The sequence below is a fragment of the Stenella coeruleoalba genome, assembly GCF_951394435.1.
Source record: "Stenella coeruleoalba genome assembly, chromosome: 14".
In the NCBI taxonomy this organism is placed as follows: Eukaryota; Metazoa; Chordata; class Mammalia; order Artiodactyla; family Delphinidae; genus Stenella; species Stenella coeruleoalba.
In genome coordinates this window covers 81373115-81385199 of record NC_137160.1, presented here as the reverse complement: position 1 = coordinate 81385199, position 12085 = coordinate 81373115, and the positions used below count along the sequence as shown (strand labels likewise).

Sequence of the window (12085 nt, the reverse complement as noted above, 5' to 3'; positions counted from 1 at the left end):
CTTTTATTAGGATTAGTAATGTAGTTGACCCTGCAATTTGGCATTTAGCCCAATAATTCAGTTCTGTAAAACTGTAGAAATGAACTTCAATTCTAAATGTAGATCTAAATTATTTCTTGTCAAAGTCTTGCATGGCCTGAAGGGATAAATGGCATGAATTGTGCTTTTAGACATGGTAACTTTTATACTGTTACTTAAATTATGAAATTGAGTGTGAGGGTTCTTTCTGGTGAATTGAAAAACTGGAGAATACTGTGAACTGTTTTGAAGATGAAAGTGAGCATGGAGTTGCTTTTTTGATATTTGCCGAAAGAAAGAGACCTTTTTGTAGTCATTGTTTGGATGTAAGAATCATCTCCTAACTTCAGATGATAAACTTCTTTTTGCTAGCTTCTGGAAGACATCTGATAGGATGGTTCTGCTGAACTTTCTGAAGACTGGGTGGCTTTTTGAGGGGGAGATGGAGGGGGTTTAAGGGAATTATATTTTAGATGTTGCTATACCAACTAATAACCTTTCCAGGAAGACATTGTGTAAGCGTGCATAGCAAAACCATACGTATACTTATAACTATCTAGAATACAGGAACCAAATAAAATTGATTTGGCAAGTATAAATATGGAGACAGTTACCCATGTGTTCATCTTCTGAAGCCACAATAATTTTGTTTTATCTTAATGCCAGGAAAATATTTCTCTGACGGATGGAAACCAAAAGTAATAAAATCAGGGGCTTCCCTGGTGGTGCAGTGGTTGCGAGTCTGCCTGCCGATGCAGGGGACATGGGTTCGTGCCCCGGTCCGGGAAGATCCCACATGCCGCGGAGCGGCTGGGCCCGTGAGCCATGGCCGCTGAGCCTGTGCGTCCGGAGCCTGTGCTCCGCAACGGGAGAGGCCACAACAGTGAGAGAGGCCCGTGTACCGCAAAAAAAAAAAAAAAGTAATAAAATCAGGTATAATTTTATGAGAAATGAACATCAGTGTTTAAGCGTTCTGTATTATCTGCCAATATTATCAAGGTGAATCGAGCTATGATAGTCATGAAACTCTTTAACTTTAGAATTTGGGGAGGTTTCAGTATTTGCATGGGAGGGGTATTACTGACTTCTCAGCTTTTTTTTTTTTTTTAATTTATTTTTGGGTGTGTTGGGTCTTCGTTGCTGTGCGCGGGCTTTCTCTAGTTGCAGTGAGCAGGGGTTACTATTCGTTGCAGTGCGTGGGCTTCTCATTGCGGTGGCTTCTCTTGTTGCAGAGCATGGGCTCTAGGAGCACAGGCTTCAGTAATTGTGGCTTGTGGGCTCTAGAGTGCAGGCTCAGTAGCTGTGGCGCATGGGCTTAGTTGCTTCGTGGCATGTGGGATCTTACCGGACAAGGGCTCGAACCCGTGTCTCCTGCATTGACAGGCGGATGCTTAAGCGCTGTGCCACCAGGGAAGTCCCTTCAGAGTTGTTTAAAACAAACTTCTTGTATCTTGGTAATCCAGAGTTGATAAATAGCACAAGGACATAAATATCCTCAGATGACTTCTGTCCTGTAGTATACTCTGGAATAAATCATATTTTAAGATTATGTAGGTGATAGAAATGAGTCTCAACATAAAACTGCATTTGCTTTATTTAGGTTCTGGAGAAGTTGATTTTATATTTCCTAAAATGAAGAATAAATATTCAGCAGTAGTGCCAGCAATTTCAGGATTTTTTAAATGAAAAGAATAATTCTTAAACTTGGTAATTATTTAAGGGAAGAAAAGTTTCACTTTTGATAGCTTGCAGTAATGAAATTTAGTAACATGTATGAAGTGGCATTTCCAAGCATTTGAGGTAAAGAAAAGATAAAGTTGTAAAATAGAAAGATGACTGATTCATGTAAGAACCTGTGTTATTATCCTAATTCCATATGACACAGGACAAAGTAAATTAACCTAATCTCTACAAAACTGGGTAATTGGAGTAGCCTCTTAAGGAGCTTTCTGGCTCAAAAGATGTATGATTCAGATAATGTAGCCTTATTCGTTTAGCTGGGGCCATGAGCCTTTTTTTCTTTTGCTTTTAGAAAGAAGGATAGGAGAAGCCTGACTGAACAGTCAGCAAACACTTAATCCATACCTGTTGAGCTCCCTAACACAAATATCAGAAAAGTTAATTCTGTGCTGTAGAGCAGAGGATTTGGCAAACTTTTTTTAACGGAGCTACCTAGTAAATATTTTGGCTTTTGTGGTCCCAAACAGTCTCTGTAGGGGGGGGGAAATTTTTTTTTAAATAAGACTTTAAAAATGAAAATCATCCTTGGCTCAAGGGCTGTTTTTATATTTATTTTTATTTTGTCATTTACTTAGGTTGTGCCAGGTCTTAGTTGCAGCAGGTGGGTTCCTTGGTTGTGGTATGCAAACTCTTAGTTGCGGCATGCATGTGGGATCTAGTTCCCTGAGTAGGGATCAGACCCAGGCCCCCTGCATTGGGAGTGCGGAGTCTTACCACTCTGCCACCAGGGAAGTCCTTCAAGGGCTGTTTTTAGTGTGTTTGTTTTTTTTTTTTTTTTTTGGCCTGCGTTGGGTCTTTGTTGCTGGGCGTGAGCTTTTCTCTAGTTGTGGTGAGCGGGGTCTACCCTTTGTTGCGGTGCGTGGGCTTCTCATTGTGGTGATTTCTCTTGTTGCAGAGCATGGGCTCTAGGGCTCATGGGCTTCAGTAGTTTTGGTGCACAGGCTCAGTAGTTGTGGCGCACGGGCTTAGTTGCTCTGCGGTATGTGGGATCTTCCTGGACCAGGGCTTGAACCTGTGTTGCCTGCATTGGCAGGCAGATTCTTAACCACTGTGCCACCAGGGAAGTCTACAGCAGTAGTTCTTAATCATTTCTAGATCACACGTCCTCTAAAAATTAATGAAATCTATGGACTCTTTCCCCAAATACATGTATTCAAAATCTTGTATGCAATTTCAGGGGATTCTTTTGCCCTTCTCCCTAGAAATCCACCCCAAGATTCTAGCTGTTTGGTTTTAAAAAATGAAGTTACAAGCATACCCAGTTTTACTGTGCTTCTCTTTATTGTGCTTTGCAGATACTGCATTTTTTGCAAATATTTCAACTTTTTATTATTATATTTTTATGATCTGTGATCTTTGATGTTACTATTGCAAAAAGATTGACTTACTGAAGGCTCAGGTGATTAGCTTTTTTTAAGTGATTAAGTCTTTTTAAATTAACGTATGTACATTTTTTTTTAGACAATGCTATTGCACACTTAATAGAGTACAGTATAGTGTAAAATCTTCCATGTGGCTCTCTTTATTGTAGTATTTGCTTTTGTGGTTGTCTGGAATTGAACCCACAGTGTCTGCAAGGTATGGCTATATACTATATAATCCAGCAATTCCACTTCTGGAGTATATATTCGAAAGACATGAAATCGCTCTCCTTAAGAGGTCTGCACCCTTATGTTCATTGTAGCATTTGTGTATAATAGGAAAAACATGGTAAAAACCTAAGTATCCATCAACGGATAAATGGATAAAGAAAATGGTGTGTGTACACACACACTCTCTAGAATATTATTCAGCCATAAAAATGAAGGAAATCCTGCTGTTTGCAACAACATGGATGGATCTTAAGTGAAATAAGTCAGAGAAAGGCAAGTACTGTGTAATCTCACTTACATGTAAATCTTTTAAAAAGCAAACTCATAGAAACGTATATCAGATTGGTGGTTGCCAGGGGCGGGGAGTGGGGGAATTGGGTGAAGGTGGTCAGAAGGTACAAATTCCAGTTTTAAGACAAATGTGTTCTGGGATGTAATGTACAGCATGATGACTATAGGTAACAGAACTGTAGTGCATATATGAAAGTTGCTAAGAATAGATCTTAAGTTCTCATCATAAGGAAAAAATTGTAACTGTGAGGTGATGGATATTAACTGATTGTAGTAATTTCACATTGTATGTATATATCAGATGTTTTACACTCTAAACTTACAGTGTTACAGCTGGTTTATATCTCAGTAAAATGGGAGAAGTCGATTACAGTTAAACAGTCTAGTTAGTAAAATATTGTCTGATGAAGCAATTTACATAGTGTTGGAATATTGTTAGAATAAACAGTTTTCACCTGTTCCTAGAATGATTAAACACAGCTCAGAGAAATAGAAGCAAAGATACATGACCAAATAAGGTTTGTTGTCTTTTGCCTTTTCCCCCATATGCAGTTGTTTCACAACAAGAAGGATGGGAGAACAAGGCTAGTTAGAGATGTAGATCTAAGCCATCTGTAACCAAATAACAGTAGAAATCATTATTTTAGTTGTTCCCGTAAGTTATATCTCTTTGTGTAGAGATATAAGTTCTTAGTCTTAAGAACTTGTATATAAGCAGAACAGCAAATAGTCTAAAACAGAAATCAGCGTGGGAAAAACGAAAGAAATCAGCATGGATGTATTAGAAGCAGAGGGTTTTGAGACCTAGAGCCCTTTATTCATCACTGTGAGAGTAGCTAAGACGTTAAGAACAATGAGAAATGAAGAACTTGGAAAGATCTCCCCAATCATCAGATCATGATGGACCAGTTGATCTTGAAGGCTGACCTGAATTTCATGGAGCTGGCATTTCCTCATTTCCTATAATCATCTCCTCCCCTTCTCCCCTCTCCCTGTGACTCAGTGATAGTCACAGTACCAATAAGTGCCAACCTTTCCAATCCTTATCAGTGTGATTAAGATTTGGGGAAAATTAGAAGAAAGACATGGTATAGGGAGCACATTTCCTAAGTGTGACACAAAACCACCAAGATCACCAGATTTGACTATGTAAAAATATAAAACAACTTTTGTTTTGAAGATGATAAAAGAATTTAAAAAAATAAAGTGTTTGGTGTTAACAGTGGTCAGAAAAATACAGGATTGAGAGTATGGGGAAATGGCAAGAAAATAAATTTTGGTGGAAGTATACATCTGTAGGAAAATTCTGTTTCTGTGAATCTTTTCTCCAGAAGTAATCTAAGTGCACAAAGATGTTCTCTATATAACATTGTAATAGGAAAATTGGAAACACCTAGATGGCTATGAAAATGGTGACTGATTAATTTAGTCCATCCACAGAATGGCTATGAAATACCTGTGACCTTGAGCAAGTTAGCCTTTTGTGACTCATTTTCCTCATCTGTAAACCGGGAATGAAGATAATCAGACCTTCCCTAGAATTGTGAAGATTAAGAGTTAGTAACTCATAAAGCTCTTGTAGTAGTGCTTGGTATAGAATAAGCATTCTCCAAAGTTTAGCTTTAGAGATTATTGCTTTAGCTTTAGGTATTATTATTATGTAGCCATTAAAAAAGAATGAGACAGATAAGTATATACTAATGTAAAAGGAGATTTGTGATTTTTATTTTAATGAAGTTTTAATAAGTGTTAGCCATAGAGAAAGGTATCTGATAAATACTGTTAACAGCGAGATATTTGGATGAAGGGAGCGAGGGATGGGTTATCACCTCGTAAAAAGCATACTTTACTTTTGTAATAAAGAGGAATTTATGTTGGTATCCCAGATATTGTATACTCTAAATTTGCCTAATGATGGCCTGCCTCCACAGCATCTAATGAGCCGGCTATCTTCCATTCTAGTAGCTGGAAACTTGCCTGTCTAGGAACCGCCATGCCATTTTTATTGGTAGTTATATATTACACCAGTTTTATTATAAAATGTTCCTTTATAAGGAGCTAAAATATACTTGTCTGTTTTATACGTTAGTTTTTTGCTTTGGAGCACATAGAAGTCTGATTCCTCTTCCTATGGTGGCCTGTTACGTAGTTGAAGGTAAATTCGTCTCCCTTTTAGAGCTGGGGGGAGACCTCAACTAAAACTCTGAGAGCGTGCAACTTGTCCAAAAGCGTGTGGCAGTTTATGGTAGAACTGGGAGTCTCGAGTGTTAATGGTGTGGTGTATCCTAAAATTTTTATTTTCAGGTTAGTCTTGGCTCTTTCTGTTGTTCCTGTAATTATTTTTAAACCCTTTACCATCTTGATGGCTTTTTTTGGTGCCCAGACTTGAATGCAGTTAATGTAAGTGGAGTCTGGTTGATATTCTAGACCTTATCCTCCACTCTTACACATAAGGACATTTCTTTAGCAATCTTAATTGCCCTACCAGCTAAAACCCATGAGTCTTTTTCATGCTTCTCTTTCCCCACTACATCTAGTCCTCTACTAGCATACATGTATTTTGTTTTTAGTCTAAATTTTAAGCAGCAATCACTGTTAAACCTCATTCAGCTCAACCAAGTCTTAGGTCTGTTTGGATCCTGATTTTTTCGTTGTTCCAAGCTTTGTGACATTCTTCAACTTGATAATTATCATAAGTTTCTGGTGCTTGTTTTTTAAAGAAAATAATGTGTGTGCAGGTACTTCATTCCTTAACAAATATTTTACTTGGTAGCCACTATGTGCCAGCATAATACCAGGACCTGGGAAATCAGTGGTGACTAAGTGACTGCCTTCTTGGAGGTTTTGAGTCTAGTGAGGAAGACACATCCAAATATGTGGTGAGTGTTAGGAAAGGACAGCTCTCTGTTAGGTTGGTATCCCTTAATCTTGGAAGTTCAAGGAAAGCCTTGCTTTTTGTGAAGACTCAGAACTTTGAGGAACTGAAGAGCATTGTTTGAAGCTTAGAGGGAAGGGGAGAGTCATAAAAAGTAAGAGCAATTGGGTCGTGGAGGGTGTTAAAAACCATGGTTAAGATACTAAACTTTATTTAGAGTCTAGTAGGAAGAAGCTGTTCAAAGGTTTTAAAGAAAAGAATTATATATCTGCATTTTTAAAAGATGAGTTTCATTTCATCATAGATAATACATCCAAAAAACCAGACTGGGAACAAATATGGTATAAAGTATGGCAGTTTGTAATGTTCCTTCCATGCTCACCCTGAGGCCTAGAAGTAGTTTTAAGTAGGCAAGTAGGGCTTCTCAAGTGAAGAATTTCATTCATTCTTCCTGACTACAAAATTTATGAACCAAATTGCAAAGAGTGAAAGTATTTGAGTCATAGTTAAATGTTTAAGTAATTTAGGTTAATTCATTCTATTGTGGGTCATTTTTCCTCAGCCATCTAAACTCAGAAACAGTAGTGGTATTTAGGAGATAATTTCTGATCTTATGTATAGTTTTCTCTTAAAAAAAGATTTGAATAACTGGTAGAATTTGCCACAATAAACTAGATTTTTTTCCTTATATATAATCAATTCAAAAAAGACTTTTTCTAAGTAGTGCTGATTTTAACCATCAGTCTTTTTGACGTAATGATATAAACAATGTTAAAGTATCCTGGCTTTATAAAACTCCTTCCTAGGTTTTAAGGTAAAGAAAGCTTGTGTTCATTCGATTCTAAAATGTGGCCAAGTAATAATTTCCTTTAAATGGCTTTTACTCGCCTTCTTGGTAACCTAGCATAAAGTATACATTGAAGAATTTGTTCAGAGTGGAAATCTGTGATAGCAGGTTTTAAAGAGCTGCAGACTTAAGGAGCCAAGAGCTGAATTTGAAGTGTCAGATGTTAAACAAATAGAAGGTAGTTTATAACAGAGTTTATTATTTTATTACACTGCCTGAACTCAAGAGACAAAGAAAAAAAATTTCAGAGGAAAATATTGCAGAGCATCCCCTTGGCAAGAGTAAGAATTTTCCACTACCACTTGCCCTAAGGGCGCTGACATTCCCCATCGGGGAAATATCACTGGATGTGATTATCAGAACAGGCTGCCTACTCCTCATGCACAAAACTGTCTGGAATTCACAGAAGCCTGCAGACAAAGCAAAATTATTTCTTAGTGGAAAAGTATTCATTGAATCTTTGCTTTCATGGATTTTTTACTTCCTTAGACAACCAGCTTCCTAACAGATTTAATCCTAAATTGACTCCTACAAACAAAAAGCACAGAGTCACACAGTAATATAAAGGAAGTGTTTCATTAATTGAGGTTCCTTAGGTAAGACTCCTTTTACTTACTGCCTTTAGTTTTTCCTGTCTAAAATGAGGACTTGAGTTGGGTTGGTCAAGATGATGTGAGGGAGGGTCTGTCTAGCTAGGAGAATACTAGAATTTGGCAGGTTTTTAAAACCAGTTTGGATTTATGCTATTTAGTACCTTTCCACAAAGAGATCGGTTTATAATGGAAACAAATGAAATGTGAAACTTTAAGGTAGTACATTTCCCAAGTGTTGGGGGATTTAGGGTCTTCTTGGCCTAGAGCTGTGGCATACGTGGCACATGAGAAACAGCACATAGTAAAGGCTATTCTAAACAGGCCCTTCACAGGATCTGTGACACCAGGTACTAAGCCTTTTCTTTTTTCTTATATTAATTTTTTAGTGTGCTTGGAGAATTTCTTTAAAATATGAATTCCTGGACCCCAGACTCTTGAAGAGCAGGTCCTGAGATTCTGTAGTTTATAAAAGGCCCCCAGGTCATCTCTTAATTTTAGAATGGCTGTTACAGGATGGAAGAAAAGTGAAGAAGAACTTGAGGTCAGTTTTTTTTTTTTTTTTTTTTTTTTTTTTGCAGTACGTGGGCCTCTCACTGTTGTGGCCTCTCCCGTTGCGGAGCACAGGCTCCGGACGCGCAGGCTCAGCGGCCATGGCTCACGGGCCCAGCCGCTCTGCGGCATGTGGGAGCTTCCTGGACGGGGGCACAAACCTGCATCCCCTCCATCGGCAGGCGGACTCTCATCCACTGTGCCACCAGGGAAGCCCTTGAGATCAGTTTTTAAGGACTTCCCAGTCACTTGTTCCACCAGCATTTTAAACTTATTTATTTTTGGCTGTGTTGGGTCTTTGTTGCTGTGCACGGGCTTTCTCTAGTTGTGGTGAGCGGGGGCTACTCTTCGCTGAGGTGCACGGGCTTCTCATTGCGGTGGCTTCTCTTGTTGCGGAGCACGGGCTCTAGCGCACAGGCGTTAGTAGTTGTGGCACGCAGGCTCAGTAGTTGTGGCTCACAGGCTCTAGAGAACAGGCTCAGTAGTTGTGGCACACAGGCTTAGTTGCTCTGCGGCATGTGGTATCTTCCCGGACCAGGGCTAGAACCCATGTCCCCTGCATTGGCAGGCGGATTCTTAACCACTGCGCCACCAGGGAAGTCCCTCCATTAGCATTTTACATTTGACTCATTCTTGAGTATTTAACCAATAATTAAATGTATATGAATACAATTTTTGTGCAACAAAGAGACAGCCTTCATATATTTAAAACATATAGGGGGAAAATAGCTGGTTTCTTTGTAGTGCCAGTTTAATTATAATTTTAAATGCTGCATATATAGTATCAATTCCACCTTAAACTAGTAGCTTATATGTTGACTGTGCTACCCAGGAAAGAAATTTAATCTTGGTATTTCTTGCCTCAAAAACACATTTTTCATTCATTTTTAATCCTCTGAGCTTCCACTGAAACAGCAAAGTAAATGGCAAGATAAAACTTTTGGGTCCTCAATCTGAATATTAGATTTGTTGGCCTTAATTAAATTGTGGCCAGGTATATGAGAGTATGAACTAGGGCTAATATATGAAATTGTTTAAAAAGAAGTAAGAGATTCAACTTTCAGTATAAAATGATGCCTTCTGCTTCCCCCCCTCCCTTTTTTTTTTCTTTTTTGGCTGCACCACTTGGCATGCGGGATCTTAGTTCCCCAACCAGGGATCGAACCCTGTGCCCCCTGCAGTGGAAGTGAGGAGTCCTAGCCACTGGGTCGCCAGGAAATTCCCGGCATTGTGCTTTTAGATTGCTGGTTTATGTTCAGTTGTTACAGTGCAGACATGCTTATAGATTGTGGCGACCTCTATACCATGTTAGAAGTTTTCCACTCCTGTAGGATCATGACATAAATTGCTTCAGACCTTAAAGGAACATTTTCAGGTAATTTTTCCATTTAGGGTCATATGCTCATCATTGAACTTGCATTCTTTTCATGTTCAGGGTCATGTGGGGTAAAATTAATTATGACAAACAGAACTAATACAGGAAAATTTTTTTTTTTTTTTTTGTGGTACGCGGGCCTCTCACTGCTGTGGCCTCTCCTGTTGCAGAGCACAGGCTCCGGACACGCAGGCTCAGTGGCCATGGCTCATGGGCCTAGCCGCTCCACGGCACGTGGGATCTTCCCAGACCGGGGCACGAACCCGTGTCCCCTACATCGGCAGGTGGACTCTCCTGCGCCACCAGGGAAGCCCGGAAAAAGTTTTGTTTTTCTTTTTATTTTATTTTATTTTTTGGCCATGCTGTTCAGCTTGCAGGATCTTAGTTCCCCAACCAGGGATCGAACCCGCGCCGTTGGCAGTGAATGTGTAGTCCTAACAACTGGACTCCCAGGGATTCCCTAAATTGATTTTAAAGTTTTATCTTCATGGGGTATTTTAGGTGTTGAAGGTCACTAAAGTTTAGGGTATGGTTACTTTATTGTAGTATGAGCAGAATTATATTAAAATGAAAGGTTCTAATTTCTTCAGTCTGAATATTGCTGTTTGTTGCATAAGCATTTCCAGCAGGAATTTCACCTTAACTTAATGTGTCCCTGCAGTCAAATGCAGGGATGATCTTTGCCTCTTGAGATTATATATTGGCAATCTCTTTCTGTGCCACCTTGTGACCACATTTCCTACTTAGGTTATAGGGTTGTTTCATGAACTAGAGCTCAGAAAGCACACCATACTCTCCCTGAATTTAAAAGCTCTGAGATACAGAAAAATTAGAACTAAACTAAAGGTTTAACAAATGAAATAAATCTACTTCTTGGACAGAATGGCTGTTTTGCCAGTTTATGTATAACCAGTGACAGTTACAGTTCAGTATAGTAGGGTAAGTCTTGAAAATTAAGATTTAACTTAGAAATACCATATGCAGTTGTGGGGGGGGGGACTGTGCTTATTGTTTTGACTTTTAGCTGTCCTTCCATAAGACTTCTAAAACCACTGTAGTACCTTTCAGAAAGCCAGGGAAAGCTGTTGTATACTTATTTTTTACTCTCCAGTTGCTTTGGTACTGATGCGAACTCATCCAGTAATATTTGAACACCTACAGTACACTGGGCATTGTTCTCAAGGTGCAGGTGAAATATTGGCTTTATCTGTTCCTGGGTCTGTGTTGTGGCATTTACTTCAAATACGTCAAGGAAAGGGGCTAAGACATGGTCTGTTTAAGAGCTGTTAAAGGGACTGTTTGGCCCAGAAAAGAAAACTCAGTTGACTTAAAGATCTTCTAGAGGTTTTGCAAGAGGTTTATTCATTTATCTGATAATTCAGACTTCAAAAGGTACCAAAGGGTACAAGGTGAAAAGTCTCCTGCCACTCATGCCCTGCTCCCTAGTGGTACAAGTCTGTTACACCTTCCCAGAGGTATGTTCTCATACCAGTGGAGCTCCATATACATGATGCTTCACACTTGTGTTTTCCCCACTTAATGTACAGTATGTCTTAGAGGAAGTTTTTACTTTAGTATGAATACAGTTGTCTCTTTTTTCTACTGCTGATTAAAAAAAAACTAACCACATACAGCAAGCATATCTGTAGAATAAATTCTTTGTAGTGGAATTTATGGGATAAAAAGATTGTGCTTTGCATTTTTTTTTTTTTTTTGGCCGCGCCGTGCGGCTTGCGGGGATCCCAGGTCCCCGACCAGGAATCGAACCCACGCCCTCAGCAGTGAAAGCAAAGCGTGGAGTCCCAACCACTGGACCACCAGGGAACTCCTGTGCTTTGCAATTTTGATATGTATTGCCAGTTTGCCCTCCAGAGATTTTGTAAGTTTTTTTCTTCGTACTCAGCAGTGTATATAGGGTCGTCACAAAGTCTGGACGCGTAGTTGAATTAAGAATACTAAATGGGTTACTAACATTACATGGTATGTTTAGTGACATATTCAGTTTATCCTTGTTAGTGCACTAACACCGAGTTTTCATTAATATCTGCTCATGCACTTGCCTCTAAATGATTTGTGCCTCTGGTTTTGTTTTGGTTTGTTTTTTTGCTTATTAAAACTAAACTTGCCACATCTTACAGTCACCCTGTATAAGAAGCCGTTTCTATACATCCTTTCAAACTTGGTGCATTTTTCTCAACTCCTTTG

The 12085-nt window shown here is 39.1% G+C and overlaps 1 protein-coding gene across 2 annotated transcripts in view; it reads left to right on the top strand.

The window, feature by feature from the left end:
• Positions 1–12085, top strand: part of ATP2A2 (ATPase sarcoplasmic/endoplasmic reticulum Ca2+ transporting 2) — a 61340-nt gene that overhangs the window by 20067 nt on the left and 29188 nt on the right. The gene's annotated exons all lie outside the window — the stretch shown is intronic.